An 18,020-nucleotide genomic window follows, 5' to 3' on the forward strand; every position below is an offset into this window, starting at 1 on the left:
TTGTTGCCAACTTACTCTCTATAACTTTCTCTATTGACCACACCTACTGCTTAGATAACCGCTTCTATCTGAATTCTTCTTATTAAAGATATGATTTCCATCTCCCATAAAATTCGGTATACACCAATTTTTTGGCGTCTTTTTATTGGATTTTTTTTTTTTATCGATTTTACTCCAAAGTATTCTTTTGATTTTAAATTTTTATATTTTTTTAATGTTTCATTGATGATTTGTGTATCAGATTTTGAAATCATGGGAGGAAGTTTGCAAATCGCATTATAATTTCATCTTTGCTTCTTCTTGTCTCTTCCTCTTTAATCTCAATTTTACAATTCACAACTTATGGGTTTAATTTTGATGTTGGTCAATGATTACTAGGTCCCCAGGTCATATGTGGATGCTGAAGAGTTTCTTCACCTGTACTCAAGTTAGGCACAAGATATTAGGTTTTAGTTTTCATTTGTTTGATTAGAAACAAATTTTTGGATCTTTCTTTGAAAATCAGCCTTCATTCTTTTTCCACACTTTTTCCTTTGTGTATAAGACAGGGATAAAGAAGATGGGTGATGGAAAAGAGTTAATTTTGTTGTTAACGACACAAGTAAGTGGCAGAAAAGTTACGTTTTTTAAGCAGAAAAATCACTATGAAATGGTTTTTTTATCAGGTTTTAACAACCGTAACAATTTTACAATATGTTGCAGGTAAGAAATTCAACAAACATGGGGAAAATAAATTAAGTCCTTCCTCCTAAGTCCTTAGATGGCAAGGTTAGTTTCAATTTTGCAGATATTGGTTTTGAATGTTTAGGTAAGTTTATTATATTATCATGTTATGATTATGTCTCAAAGTCGTTAGATTGGGGTAATCAGGTAAATATTGTTAATTAGCTCTACCTTTTTTCATCTTAGACTATTCATATGCATTTAATATCCTTTTCTATTTGTTTGATAGAAATGACAACCACCTTAACCACTTTAGTAGTCGAATGATATTGGCCAAATCAAGCTAAAACAATTCCGCTATAAATGAATAATAATTAGACATCTTTATGCAACAATTTTCGTTGTCTACTATCTGATTATCCATCAGGTTCTAGAACTTAAAACAACAGTAGTAGTCGAATCATATTGCCAGGTAACATGTTTAATAAAAACATAGGTATTATTATGAGTTGAGTTATGTAGTCAAGTAGTACAAGGTGGTTTTGCAACAATTTATTAGCTAAATTAAGAACTTTTGTCAAGTCAATGTGGAACTTCATTAATTCTTTTTACTAAATTTATCTATAGACACATGAAAGAAACTGAATAAACATTGCAGATCATAAATACAATGTTGTTCTACCAGCAAAAAAAAAAAAAAAAAAAAAAAAAAACTAAAGGCAAGAAAGTTTGATTCTCGGCATATCTACATGTTCACCATTGAAGCTTTCCATTAAAACCTAGCATGACAACTTGTGTGAGAATCGTACTTGTATTCTCTATTCATGATAAGTTGTGGTCTTTTCTGATATCTTCTCGCAAAAAATTAACAACGTACTTAAACTTATCTTTGTATGTAGCATGAACCAATCCCTCTTGTTCTCGCGTTGTCTTTTCATTGATTTTTGTGAGCCAGAAGATTATTTTTATGTTTAATACATTTCTTGACAACCAGGAAACTACCTTGTGATCCCTCAAGCTTACCAAAGTACCCTTCAAGTAAAAAATATGAAGCTATAGAATAATGAAAAAAAGGTAAAATCCCTTGAGCGGTAAGTTTTTGGTAGTGTTTTGTATGATAAAATAACGGAAGGAGTGGAATGGTCTATTCCATTTGAATGTTTGTCTTGACGGATGGAATGGAATAGCTCTTTCACAAAATAATAGTTTTTTTTTTTTTTTTTTTTTTGGTTGAATTGGTTATAGAAGTGATCATTCCTTATTTTTTAAAGTTTTGGTCCTTGTTGGGGGTTTTATAACACTTTTGGTCCTTGCTTGAAGTAAAATGACTATTTTACCCTCCTCTCCCCATGTCATTTCCCTTTGCTTTCCTGTTTAATTTATAATTTATAAAAAATGTGAATTTAAATTAATAAATATTATTTATAAAAAACTACTTGCGAGTTTCTAATAATTTAGAATCTTGAAGTAATAACAACTCTTGCTTGGTCAATGGCAGATGGAACAAGTTACTCGCTGAATTCAGTTATAAAGAAATAAGAAGTGTAGAAGGGTTGTATCGTTCACTAAAATTTCATTTATTATTATCAAGGCATTGTACTTCGGATTTTTGGTCACGTTATTTATGTTGGATCCACATTTGGTTTTAAATAGTTAGCATTGTACGTGAGGATTTAACCATATCATTTTAATGAAGTTGGTCCCATCTGATACTTTGCACTTTCATGAATGTCCAACAAGAGCTACAAAAAAACTTGGCAAATGAAGCATTTTTGGCTGCTTAGCCGTAGAGGAACTTTTATGGTGACTTATAACTTGATAATTTCATATCCTATTTATCTTTCTATTGCCACCAATAGAATTGATACTATAATTTTCTAGAAATAGTAAAAGTATTTCAAAAGCGTGAATTTAGACAAAGCACAATGCCTTTTACAAGATTTTTTTTATTAATATAATCTTATTTATGATGTTAAATTCCATCAAAGATAATGCTATTTCTCGAAACATTCAAAACTTCAGAAAAAGTGATTTTTTACCGAGTACAATGCTATCATAGATAATCTTGATAAATATAATTCCATTTATGTGTTAAAATTGTAAAAATAGCATATGTTCTACCAGAAATAGTCGACAACAAAAAAAAAATGAATCTTAACAAAGTGCGATGCTAATTAACTCATTTTCAATAAAATACAAATGACGTTAAATTCTAGAAAGTACGATGAACTTTTCAGAAACACATTTCAGTTGATATAGGTGCACTCTTGTATCTAGATTTGTCAATGTTCCAAGGTTATCATCATTTTATCATTTTTTGTAGAATCTTTAATATGAATATCTAAACAAGTATGCACATTATCAGGTAAACAAGTATGCACATTGTCAGGTAGACAAGTATCATCAAATCTTTTAGGAGTATGTAAACTTTATCTCACATACAAAAATCATCAAATAGTTTAGAAAAAATTTCAATTTTATAAAATAACAGATTAATGTGCAATATACAAGTGCTTAAAATTTATGTTTAAAATAACAACCTACTTAAAATTTATGTTTAAAATAACAACCAACTTAGATTTTCGAAAGACAACAAGCAAAAGAAATGACCGTATACCCTTTATAAGTTGGTTATAACCTATGTAACAATATAAATATTAGGAAAAAATAGATATATTACAAGACAACAATTACACAAAATCATTCCATACTTCAATATACATCATCAATACAATCAAAAACCACAACACCACTACAAAAATAGAATAAAACCACTCACACATGTAAATAAACGAAACTTAACTAATCTGAAACCTTTTAAGACTATACGTTACACGTCATTTTGAAAATTCTAAAATTACCTTTTGTGGGTCGTGCTCAGCACGGTCCGTTTAAATTCACTAGTATATATATATATATATATATATATATATATATATATATATATATATATATATATATATATATATATATATATATATATATATATATATATATATATATATATATCGCAAACACCATCGGCATCACAAACAAATAAAAAATGATGCATTGTTGAACACACTCACACCCACTAGTTAAACTATATTAGGCATCACAAACAAATAAAAAATGATGCATTGTTGAACACACTCACACCCACTAGTTAAACTATATTAAACATCTTATAATAATGAAAACCATGCATATAACTTTTTACATGTCAGAAAAGCTTATTTTCCTTTATATAAAATAAAGATATTGTGGATAAAGTTTGATATCATCAAAAATAATTTATTTACAATATAAAAATTTAGAAAATCATAAGCGATGCATTATTACACATTTTAAAAACGATGTAATTAGCTTTTTAAAAGTTACTAGACATTTTATAATATTAAAAACAAGTTAATTTTTTGAGTGTTATTGGATATCATTAAGCATTAGAAAACAAAAGATCATTACAAACCTAAAAACCATAGACGCCATTCTCAAACAAAATCTATTTGCGAAGATTAAAAGACCGAGATTCATGGATAAACTTCAATAACATATTGATAGGTTCTAATGTGTTTTATAGTGTAACGAGTGAATCCTGCCTCATGAAACACGTAAGACCATTCTTTTAAAGTGCGTTCTTTCCTCGTGCTTGTATGAGCCATCATCACCATGTCAAGCATCAATACCACGTCTTCAAACTCATGGTTTTCTTCAAGTCCAACAATTGACTCTACGATGATCACCTTTCCTGTATCTTGAGGAATAGTCTCTCGACATTTTCTTAGTATGTCGATGCATTCTTCGTCTTCTAAAATATTCAAACATGATTAATGGGGAACAGGTTAAAATCTTTCTAAAAGCTCAACAAATCATAATGAACCCTACCACTAAACCAATGTGGCCCACCGTATGAGTGGGCATCCACCCGACTGGTCCACCTCATATAATAAAATTAGTTAAAAAATATCCAAGAGGTTTGTTATAAATTGCAGTTACAAAATATTTCTGATTTGAGGGTGTTTGAAAATTTGATAAGTATTAATGAGTATGTGTTCTCATCAAGGCATGTTATTTCTAGATTAAAGTATGTGAGAATCAAATCCTCAAGTAACTTAATTTTCGAATGCTTACTTCCAAGTGACCACTAGTCACTTTGATGATGGCTATCAATGATTTCGTCTAATTAAGTGTTAAATGTATTCAATAAATAAGAACTCTCTCTCTCTCTCTCTCTCTCTCTCTCTCTCTCTCTCTCTCTCTCTCTCTCTCTCTCTCTCTCTCTCTCTCTCTCTCTCTCTCTATATATATATATATATATATATATATATATATATATATATATATATATATATATATATATATATATATATATATATATATATATATATATATGGGAGGGTTCAATTGAAAAAATAAAAAAGTTGAGAATGACGGAATCATTCTCAGCCATTCATTTATTTTTGTCGCAAAAACCTTCGTCGTAGCAGCGGAAATGAGAAATGAATAAATATGTGTTTTCCAACAAAACATATTCTCTTAAACTATGCAAATTATTACCTTAATATATACAAAAACATAGTTTTTTTCGTTTTTCATTTTTATTTTTAGAAGCTATTTTTATCAAAAAATGATTTTAAATATACCAAAATTCATCATGTTTTATTCTCTACAAATAGACATCCATATTCATATACTTTTAAGATAAATTAAAAAATTTATCTTTTTTTATATTTTCAGCTATCGTTATTTATAAGTGATTAAAAATGCATCAGGTTTTATTACAGTACATTCGTTATTCACTTATGAATAAAAAGTATGATTTTTTTTTTTTTACAATTTAAGTATAATTCATATATGAATATAGCATATAATAAACATAGTATATTCATATTTTAATATTGATAGATGCATTCACTTGTGAATATTAACATAGTATTGTAACGCCGTAAAAATTTGAACAATTTTTTTCACTTTTGAACCCATAAAATATCATTTAAAAACATAAACAAATCGTTATAACAACATTGTATCAATACAAAACCCAAGATCAAAATATAGATAAAAACTTCAGTGTGCGTGTGTACGGATCATGTCGGCGCCTTCCCGCGATCGTCGTTGGTACCTGAAACACATAACACATAACACTGTAAGCATAAATGCTTAGTGAGTTCCCCAAAATACCACTTTAACACACAATAGCCACTCGAGGCTGTAACTCTGTGGACCCTCAGATCTATGTGTCTTAGTGGGGCCCTCTAGCCCCAACTCTCTATGGGCCCTTTGGCCCTAACTCTGTGGATCCGAAAGTCCTAACTCTGTAACTCTGAATCATACATAGCACATATCACAATAAATCATAACACATAAATAACATGAAATTACACTGGCATATAACTCTAAAATACTCTATCACATAACTCTGTTACCACACTAGGTAAAGTATAGTGAGAAGACTCACCTCAGGCGTCTCGGTAAATCTCTGACTCGGTAGGAATATTGCCTAATCTTCGCCTATTCACATAAAATAAATACTCTTATAAATATAATTCTCAAGACTAGACTCAACCTGCCTTGGCACCCTCAAGAGGGAAAAAGGCTATTTTATCCCCCCTCTCAACACAAGTACTCCATTGACCAAACCCTAAAAGTCAATGGTCACACTTTGACTCTACTCGCCGAGTGCACTCTAGTGACTCGGCGAGTTCACACATATCCTTTAACACTTTGTCCCGCTTGGCGCGCCGAGTCCCTCCCTATGCTTGACAAATCATACTAGGCATGAACCGTGGGGCCACCACAACTCAACTCGCCGAGTCTCAAGAACAACTCAGTGAGTGTCGCCTTGAACTCCAGTCCTCAAACTCCCTTCTGACTCACTAAGTCATCCCCCAACTCAGCAAGCCTATTTACTAAGCAATTTACGTGAAACCCTGACCCTACTCGCCGATTCTCAACAACAACTCGGCGAGTTCATGCCATGCACAAACTCTACTGGCCTCCTGAGGTCAGATCTGTTTCCCTAAAACAAAGATCTGACCTTCCCAAGCATGAATGTCACGTAAAGCTCTAAACTTGATGCTTGTATAACAACAAAAAGGCATCAAAAGGTGATTTAGTCCCAAAAATGGCAACCTAAGTCCAATAACTCCAAACTAATCCATAAACCTCCAAGGGTTAAGGTCTTTGGACCTCTTTGAGTCCAGATCCAAGGCACAAACTCGAAGAGGGACCATTTGCTCCACATAATCACTCTCCAAAGGGGTTAGAAACCCCTAACTCTATAGATCAACACCAAAACAGAAGGAGGTTCTAACCATTACCTCAAAATGAAGTCTCTGAATCCCTGGAACTGCTAGAATCGCACCTCCCCTCTTGCTCTTGCACCTCCTTCTTGCTAAACCAAAGATACAAGGATCAAAAGTGTCTTCTTCTTCCTTTCAACTATTTGGCTCACTTAGGGTTCTCTCAAGGGAGTGGTAGCCGCAATGAGAGGCTATAAATGCCCTTAAATAGGCTCCAAACCTGGAGGTTTAGGGTTTCATTAAATAGTGTGGACTCGCCGAGTCCACTCATGGACTCACCGAGTCCAAAGCAAATCTGGATGAATAGTCGTGACCCTACTCGGCGAGTTTACGCATCAACTCGCCGAGTTCCCTCCCATAATTCAAATTAATTAAATAAAATAATATATACTTGGAAACCCGACTGTTACAATTCTCCCCCACTAGAATCGGACTTTTCACTCGAAGTCTCACTCTGGAAATAACTTTGGATGCTGCTCACGCATCTCACGCTCCGGCTCCCAAGTCAGCTCAGATCTCTTCCGATGCTGCCACTGAACCAAGACCAGAGGCACTTCCTTGTTTCTCAAAACCTTGATCTTCCGATCCCTGATCGCCACCGGTCTCTCAGCATAATTCAGGCTCGCATCCACCTGAATGTCCTCCAATGGCACCACTGTCGACTCATCCGCTATACACTTCCGCAACTGCGATACGTGGAAAGTGTCATGAATCTGACCTAACTATGCAGGTAGCTCCAAGCGATACGCTACCCTGCCCACCCTCGCGATCACTTTAAACGGCCCAATATACCGGGGTCCCAGCTTGCCCCTCTTTCTGAATCGGATCACTCCTTTCCAAGGAGATACTTTCAAAAGCACCAAATCACCGACCTGAAATTCGAGCTCGGATCGTCGCCTATCAGCATAACTCTTCTGGCGACTCTGAGCGATCAACAACCTCTGCCTGACCTGCTGGATCTGCTCAGACGTCTGAAGCACTATCTCCGTGCTACCCATCACACGCTGCCCCACTTCTCCCCAACAAATGGGGGTCCGACACCTCCTCTTATACAACAGCTCAAAAGGTGGCATACCAATGCTCGAATGATGGCTGTTGTTATAGGAAAATTCCGCCAAGGGTAAGTACGTGTCCCAACTCCCACCGAAATCCAACACACATGCCCGGAGCATATCCTCGTGCATCTGAATCGTCCGCTCACTCTGTCTGTCAGTCTGGGGGTGGTACGCGGTACTAAAATGCAGTCTAGTACCCAATTCCTCATGGAATTTCTTCCAGAATCTAGAGGTGAAACGCACATCTCGGTCTGAGACAATCGAGATCGACACTCCATGCCGTGCTACCACTTCCCTCACATACATCTCCGCCAACCTCTCCGCGTAACAGCTCTCGCTAATAGCGAGGAAATGAGGGCTCTTCATCAATCGATCTACAATCACCCATATTACATCGACGCCCCTCGCAGTCCTTGGCAATTTGGTGATAAAATCCATGGCGATCTGTTCCCACTTCCACTCGGGAATCTCCAAAGGCTGCAACTTGCCGTGAGGTCTCTGATGCTCAGCCTTGACCTTGCGACATGTTAGACACCTCTCCACGAACCATCCAACGTCCCTCTTCATACAGGGCCACCAATACTCCCTTTTTAGGTCCAAATACATCTTAGTGGCCCCGGGATGGATCGAGAACTTCGATCGATGAGCCTCTTCCATAAGAATGGTACGCGTTCCGCCCACATGCAGTACCCAGATCCGACCCTGAAACGTCATAAGCCCCCGACCATCGGTGACGAACTCTGATACTTATCCGACAACCCGTTCTCTCTTCTAGTTTTCTGGCCTAACGGCCTCGGCCTGAGCTCCTCGAATGGTGTCCAATACCGGAGTCATCACTGTCAACCTCATACGAATGTCACGCATCGGAACACTCTCCGCCCTACGACTCAAGGCATCGGCCACCACGTTGTCTTTTCCCGGGTGGTACAGGATCTCGCAATCATAATCCTTTACCACATCCAGCCATCTCCTCTGCCGCATATTCAGGTTGGGCTGATCGATTCAATACTTCAGGCTCTTGTGATCCGTGTATATGGTACACCGGACCCCATATAAATAGTGACGCCAGATCTTGAGGGCGAACACCACTGCCCCCAACTCCAAATCATGGGTAGGATACCTCGCCTCATGAGGCTTCAGCTGCCTCGATGCATATGCTATCACATGACCCCTCTGCATAAGTACTGCTCCCAATCCCGATATCGACGAGTCATAATATACCACAAAATCCTCCATTCCTTCCGGAAGGGCTAACACCGGGGCTTCGCATAATCTCTGGCGAAGTGTCTCGAAGGAGGCCTGCTGCTCTGGACCCCAAGCAAAAACTACAGCCTTTTGGGTCAACTTGGTGAGTGGCAAGGCGATCTTGGAGAAATCCCTGATAAATCTCCGATAATAGCCTGCCAGCCCTAGAAAACTCCTGATCTCCGTGGGCGACCTCGACACCTCCCAACCCATCACCGCCTGAATTTTGGCGGGGTCGACCAATATCCCTTTCTGGTTAACGAGATGTCCCAAGAACTAGACCTCTCGTAACCAGAAATCACATTTGGAGAACTTGGCATAAAGCCTCTCCGATCTCAAAACCCCTAGGATCTCCCTCAGATTCTCCTCATGCTTCTCTCTAGGTCTTGAATACACAAAAATGTCGTCGATGAATATGATTACCGAACGATCCAACATCGGTTTGCACACCCTGTTCATGAGGTCCATGAACACCACTGGTGGGTTGGTGAGCCCGAAAGGCATCACCACGAACTCGTAATGCCCGTAACGAGTCCTAAATGCTGTCTTCTGAATATCCTCATCTTGCACCCTCACTTGATGATATCCAGATCTCAAGTCGATCTTGGAAAACCAAGATGCTCCCTGCAACTAATCGAACAAATCGTCAATCCTCGGCAACGGGTAACGGTTCTGGACCGTTAATTTGTTCAACTCCCCGTAGTCAATGCACATCCGGTGTGAACCATCCTTTTTCTTGACAAAAAGGATAGAAGCTCCCCATGGTGAACTACTCGGCCGAATAAATCCCTTCCCTAGCAGCTCCTGCAGCTGCGAGGATAGCTCCTACATCTCTGGTGGCGCAAGGCGATAGGGCGCCTTGGCGATAGGCGCGGCCCCCGGAACCAAATCGATATTGAACTCCACCTGCCTCACAAGAGGTACGCCAGGAAACTCCTCTGGAAATACATCCAGAAGCTCACGCACTATCAGAACCTCCCTCACAGACCTCGGTCTCTCCGACTCAACCCTTGCATCCATAACATATGCTATGAATCCTTACATCCCTGCTGAAGGCTCTGCCTCGCCTTGGCGGCTGAGCAAAATGTTGAACCAGAACGTGTACCCTTGCCGTACACCATAAGGACTCCCCAACTAGGGTCTCACATGGTCACCAGCTGTCGCTCGCAGTCAATGATCGCTACAAATATGCTCAACCAGTCCATGCCCACGATGACACATACATCCCCCATCGCAAAAGGGACCAAATCTATCGGAAACTCAACCCCGAAAATCCCGAGTACACAACCACATATCACCTCGGTGGCATACACCGCTCTCTCATCCGCTATGGAAACTCTCAGAGGTCGACTCATCGCCTCTCTACTAGTACTGATGTGTCGGCTAAAGGCCAACGATACAAAAGATCGACTCGCACCCGAGTCAAATAACACTAAAGCAGGTACAAAATTCACAAGGAAGGTACCTACGCATAACATAATATCAGCACAATCATCATAGAATCTAATAAAATACATGAAAGAGTACATAACAGCCACGACATCGGGCGCTGCGCAGACCTCCTCCGCAGTCAACTAGAAGGCTCTCCCACATGCCTTTGGTGCTTCAACCTTCGCAGGCTGAACTTTTGCAGCTCTCACCGCAGTAGGGGCTGATCCCGGAGATGCTCCCTGTGCTAACCCCTGCAACTGTGGACACTCTGCCTTCCGATGTCCAGTCTGGTTGCAATGAAAACAGACTGAAAAACCCTTAGGGCAATCCTTGGCCATGTACCCCTCTTTGCCACACTTGTAGTAAGACCCTGCTCTGCAAATCCCCTCGTGGCTCTTGCTGCACTTCCCACAACTGTGGCCCTTCTGGTTCCCGGATCTCGAATCAGCGGATTTGACCCGCTTCGCTGCCGACTTAGACTGAGCCGGCCGTTGATCCTTTCCCTGAGACTCAGCCTCCTCCTTGACTTGGGTCTCCAACTCTATCTCCCTCTTCCGGGCATTTGCCTGAAGCTCGGCAAATGTCCGATACTTTGAGTTTGCCACGAACTCACGTATATCCCTCCTTAGAATGCTTAAATATCGACTCATGCGTGCCTACTCGGAGGACACGTGCTCTGGGCAGAACATCACCCGCTCATGAAACATCCTTGTAATCACCGTAACTGACTCAGTACCCTGCTTGAGGGTCAGAAACGCATGGGCCAAACGCTCCCTCTCCATCTGGGGAACGTACTCATCTCGAAACATAGCAGTGAACCTCTCCCAGGTCACCGCAGCAAGCTCAGCAGGCGTAAAGTGCGCAGTCACAAACTTCCACCAGTCCTTCGCTCCCAAGCGAAGCTGGTTCAGTGCGAATCGAACTCTCAAATGCTCTGGAGATGAGCAAGTAAAGAAACACCCCTCTATGTCAGAAATCCATCTCATCGCCGCGATCGGGTCCTAGGTCCCGTCAAACTCCGGTGGTTTTGTGTTGCTGAACTCTCGGAACAACAACGCATTACCACCCTGCGGCCTAGTCGCAGCTATAGCTGCAGTGGCTGCAACAACAACAGCCTCAGAAAGAGCAGCATATCTCTCATAAAATGTATCCATCAGAGTGGTCTTGCTAGACCCGAACATCTCTGGTATCTCTGCCCTGATGGCCGCAGCCACCTCCTCCTGGATGATCCTACGGATCTCATCATCACTCGAACTGCCGATCACTGTGTGTGGCGCGTCCCAACCATGGTCTCCTTCTGAAATACAACATAAGAATATTAGAGACCCTTTTTGAGTATAAATACACTCGATAACTCCACCCTACTCGTTCCTTGGTGCCCAAAGGATTCTTACTTGGGCTGCGTACCAACCCGATATCTTCAGTAGTACGGGCCCAATACTACCATCCATACCGCGTTGGCATTCATCCCAAGTCCTCCTCCTTGAGCCTCAAATCCCAAGTACTCTACACTTTCTATCATGTGCTACTCACTAGCAAAACTCTCATAAGCACCTCGCTGCTATCTAAATCACTCTTAAGCATCTCTAGTAGCAAAACCCCTAGACTAAGGCATCATGTATCAGGCCACTCTAGTCCTAATAAGAATACCTATTCTACTCTATCATCCATATCGTAACTCATCATATAGCATACATAACATATCTGATATCCACTTATTAGGAGGGTATTTTGGGAAATCACCGTTCAGGCGCTGGCTGATCGTACACACGACTCTGCTCTGTTTGTCTCAAAACTCTTTTTACTCTTTTTCAAAAATATTATTTTTATTTTTATTATTAAAAGTTTCCTCAAATCCCCATTTTGAGTTCAGATACGCCCGAAGATATATCCGAATCCCTCAAACCAAGGCTCTGATACCAACTCGTAACGCCGTAAAAATTTGAACAATATTTTTCACTTTTGAACCCATAAAATATCATTTGAAAACATAAACAAATCGTTATAACAACATTGTATCAATACAAAACCCAAGATCAAAATATAGATAAAAACTCTAGTGTGTGTGTGTGTGTACGGATCATGCCGGCACCTTCCCGCGATCGTTGCTGGTACCTGAAACACATAACACATAACACTGTTAACATAAATGCTTAGTGAGTTCCCCAAAATACCACTTTAACACACAATAGCCACTCGAGGCTGTAACTCTATTGACCCTCAGGTCTATGTGTCTCAGTAGGGCCCTCCAGCCCCAACTCTCTATGGGCCCTCTGACCCTAACTCTATGGACCCGAAAGTCCTAACTCTGTGGACCAGTAGGTCCTAACTCTGTAACTCTGAATCATACATAGCACATATCACAATAAATCATAGCACATAAATAACATGCAATTACGCTGGCATATAACTCTAAAATACTCTATCACATAACTCTGTTACCACACTAGGTAAAGTATAGTGAGAAGACTCACCTCAGGCATCTCGGTAAATCTCTGACTCGGTAGGAATACTGCCTAATCTTCGCCTATTCACATAAAATAAATACTCTTATAAATATAATTCTCAAGACTAGACTCAACCTGCCTCTGGCACCCTCGGGAGGGAAAAAGGCTATTTTATCCCCCCTCTCAACACAAGTACTCCATTGACCAAACCTTAAAAGTCAATGGTCACACTTTGACCCTACTCACCGAGTGCACTCTGGTGACTCGGCGAGTTCACACATATCCTTTAACACTTTGTCCCGCTTGGCACGCCGAGTCCCTCCCTAATCTTGACAATTCATACTAGGCATGAATCGCGGGGCCACCACAACTCAACTCGCCGAGTCTCAAGAACAACTCAGCGAGTGTCGCCTTAAACTCCAGTCCTCTAACTCCCTTCTGACTCACTGAGTCATCCCCTAACTGAACAAGCCTATTTACTGAGCAATTTACGTGAAACCCTGACCCTACTCGCCGAGTCTCAAGAACAACTCGGCGAGCTCATGCCATGCACAAACTCTACTGGCCTCCTGAGATTAGATCTGTTTCCCTAAAACAAAGATCTGACCTTCCCAAGCATGAATGTCACGTAAAGCTCTAAACTTGATGCTTGTATAACAACAATAAGGCATCAAAAGGTGATTTAGTCCCAAAAATGGCAACCTAAGTCCAATAACTCCAAACTAATCTATAAACCTCCAAGGGTTAAGGTCTCTCGACCTCTTTGAGTCCAGATCCAAGGCACAAACTCGAAGAGGGACCATTTGCTCCACATAATCACTCTCCAAAGGGGTTAGAAAACCCTAACTCTATAGATCAACACCAAAACAGAAGGAGGTTCGAACCATTACCTCAAAATGAAGTCTCTGAATCCCTGGAACTGCTAGAATCGCACCTTCCCTCTTGCTCTTGCACCTCCTTCTTGCTAAACCAAAGATACAAGGATCAAAAGTGTCTTCTTCTTCCTTTCAACGATTTGGCTCACTTAGGGTTCTCTCAAGGGAGTGGTAACCGCAATGAGAGGCTATAAGTACCCTTAAATAGGCTCCAAACCCAGGGATTTAGGGTTTCATTAAACAGCGTAGATTCGCCGAGTCCACTCATAGACTCGCCGAGTCCAAAGCAAATCTGGATGAATAGTCGCGACCCTACTCGGCGAGTCTACGCATCAACTCGCCGAGTTCCTTCCCATAATTCAAAATAATAAAATAAAATAATATATACCTGGAAACCCGGCTGTTAAAAGTATATTCACTTATGAATATTAGATGGTATATTTACTTATGAGTATTAAATGATATTTCATATGTGAATATTACATAGTATTACATGGTATATCACATGTGAATATTACATAGTATATTCACTTGTGAATATTAGATGATATATTCGCATATGAATATTACACAATATATTCACATATGAATATTACAAGGTATATTCACTTGTGAATATATTCACTTATGAATATTTGAAGGTATTTTGACAAATATATATAATTTTTATATGTTATTCACATATGAATAACATACGATCTTGCATATCTGTTTTGTGTTTTTAATAATCATATACTGATTCAGATGAGAAAACATATTCATATGTGAATATAACGTGGTAATTTAGTTTATGCATTTCATCAAACAATTTGAGTGCATACAAGTTAACTATGTTAAAAAGGTTAAAAACATCAAGTTATCAATTCCAAATCATCATATACTTCCGATTTCAACTTCAGATGCGACATCCTATGTCTGATCGATTTCTCATTTTGATTTTGATTTCCGAAAATCCAATTAGGAACCTGTGAGTACCGATTCTGAGTCCTTCAATGTCGACTGTGACTGCGAGTCTAGAACTCTGATTCCAATTTCATGAACAGCGAAGAAATTTCGGTTTAGTTGAAGAAATCTGGATGATTATTGAAGGTTGGAGAAAATTTTTTGATAATGAACGAACTGTTATCGAATTCTTTATAGTTACGTATTTGAGATTAAAGGTTATTAACATATTTACAAGTTTGTTACCGTGTCTTTTTATGCTTATATTAAATAAGTTGCTGAGAATGATTCCCTCATTCTTAACTTTTTTTATTTTCTCAATTGAACCCACCTCTCTCTCTCTCTATATATATATATATATATATATATATATATATATATATATATATATATGTGTGTGTGTGTGTGTGTGTGTGTGTGTATGTGTGTGTGTGTTTATATTTGTCTACCACTTGGAAAATTTTGTGAAACCACCCTTCCGTTCTACTATATTAATCAGCAATCGGTAAATAGGTAGGTTTTACTAAAAGACTTTAAATAAATTTACTAACCATTAGATAAGTAGCATCACCTTTTGGAATATGATCAAACATGTTGCCTCCAACATGTTCAACACCTTTACATACAGGAGCCACTGACACTACATGAGGCAGATCAAAATTAATCCCTTTGATCAATGGACAAGCCTCAACAATCAGTCGTAGTCTCGTAGAGCGGTTCCATCACTACCACCAACATCCATCACCATCTTCAGCTCGTCAAACACCTCTGGATAATCCTCAATCACCGCCCCGACCGCCACCCAAGCATCACAAGCCATTGCATCATCGATGAGCTTACTATGACCATGATTCATGGCTGCAAATTTCCATACATCATCGCCATGTGCTGCTCCAAAAGGCAAGTTTTCGTTGCTCAAAACCCTAGCACTTAGCTTGTTTCATGGTGCTAACATGACCTGACTACTCTCTAATAGCACAAAATCGGCCATACTATGCTTTGCATGCCTAGTTAGAAGCCGGGACAAAGATGTTTGAACATATCCAAGGGATGTTTCTGATATGGGTTTTTCTTGAAATATCTTATACTGGATTAAGAACCTCATGATCCTATACAACGATGATGATGAACACCCAAGCTCCGAAGCAAGTGCAGAAAGTGTCATCGGGGTTTCTTGTTTTTCGAGGATATCGGGTATACCAAGCTCAATCGCACACTTAGCCACATCCATTAGAGTGAAACCAAAAACATATTTCCATATTTCTCTTGTGGCTGCTTCTTCTTCTTCTTCTTCTTCTTTGGAATCTATTTTCTCCATGTTAATTTCTGCAGACGTATTTTATCTTAAATTGAATGCATAATTGTGAGGACAATCAAGGTGTGTTGGTTCATGTTCAATTATTTATTTAGGTGTTTTTTATTTTTAAATTGAATAGTTTAACGTTAGGTGTGTTCGTTTTTAAATTGAATAGTATAATGTCATTAATAAAATTGAGTGTCTTCTCAACAACCTTACCAGACTAATGGCCATCGATACAAAAACACACATATATATCCGGTTGTTACTCAATTTATCTCCTTATTTACGTAAAAAACAAAAAAAATAATCAAACACATAAGTTTATCCACTTTCTGGGTACACCAAACAATTATGGTACATATAAAACACGTTTTCAACTTGTATGGAAGGTATAAAATCAAGGTCTTTTTGAGTTTTTTGTTCAAAAAAAACTTAAAAAGACTATTATGCTATTTTAATTTCTCTTTTCTTTTTTCTATAAGTATTTTAATGATATTTTGATTTAAAAAAAAAGAAACAAAAAAAAAATTCTCCACCCCCACCCCCACCCCCTCCGTTCTCTCTCTCTCTCTCTCTCTCTCTCTCTCTCTAATTTCACTGGTTACTCCACCATATTTCTACTGAACATACATACACACGGAAATCTCTCTTGAAAGAAATCCCACAAAATCCAATCTACAATCGATTTATGTATGTGTATATGTGTTTTCCTTCTGGAAATTGTTTTTTTGTATGTTTATCCTAAAGTGTATCGGATCCTCCATAAGATCCAAATCAAAAACTTTGTTTGCCTCTTTCTGAAACTGAAATCAAATCCCACACCCACCCCCATCCCTCATATCCTCTTCTCCTATTACTCTGAACCGAAGGCGACTGAATCGATGTTGTCATTGAAGCACTTCACGTGGGAGTTTTTAAAGGATTTTGTTGTTATTGCAGGTTGGTTCTTGAGAAATCGATAAGCTCTCTCAAGTATGATTCGTACTCCTTTCTGGTTTCTCTAATCATCTTCTATCTATGAAAATCGAAACCACTTATAACTTCCGATTTGGTAAATGGCTTCTTGTCAGTCATCTTTGTTTTTTCCAATCAGGGTTTTGTTGGAATTTCTTATCCGTCGATGATGATCTGGAATATGGGGTTTGGATTTAGATATTGAACATTTTTTGATTTGTTTTTTGTTTCGGTTTCGTTAACCAGATATAATAACTGTTGTAATGAAGTTGAAGCTGGAAAAAGATGAAGATGAGTCATTTAGATAAGGAGGAACTTATGTGGAAGAAATTACAAAACAAGGTTTAAAAAATTGTAGCAATGATGATTTCATGATGAACTTTTTGTACAAATGTTCTTCAAGGCTTCCTTGATTTCAAACTATGATAACAATGGGTTCAATATCTCTACAACTGGGGTTGTAATAGAGAGAGAGAGAGAGAGAGATAGGAAATGAAAAGGTAAAAATCGACATTTTAAGTTAATCAATGACTAAAAACTAAAAAAAAAAAAAAAAACTTTGATTTTGGACATTCCATACAAATTGAAAACTTTTTGGACTATATCCAAACTTTTTTGAATACCATAGTGTCCAATCTAACAGTTTTATCCTTATTATATATGTAGTATGTACCCATAATTTTTTAATGTACCCGTTAAGTAAGTAGCTAAGTTTGCCTATTTGACATTTTATGCAAGTGAATTTGTGTGTGTGTCTATATATATATATATATATATATATATATATATATATATATATATATATATATATATATATATATATATAT

The 18,020-nt window shown here is 38.4% G+C and overlaps 1 pseudogene; it reads right to left on the minus strand.

Moving 5' to 3' along the window:
• Positions 1–4,137: 4,137 nt before the first annotated feature.
• LOC145011834 (acetylserotonin O-methyltransferase-like) lies at positions 4,138–16,257 on the minus strand (annotated as a pseudogene).
• Between the last annotated feature and the right edge of the window lie 1,763 nt (positions 16,258–18,020).

The sequence above is a fragment of the Lactuca saligna genome, chromosome 8 (genome assembly GCF_052625555.1).
Source record: "Lactuca saligna cultivar CGN05327 chromosome 8, ASM5262555v1, whole genome shotgun sequence".
Lineage (NCBI taxonomy): Eukaryota > Viridiplantae > Streptophyta > Magnoliopsida > Asterales > Asteraceae > Lactuca > Lactuca saligna.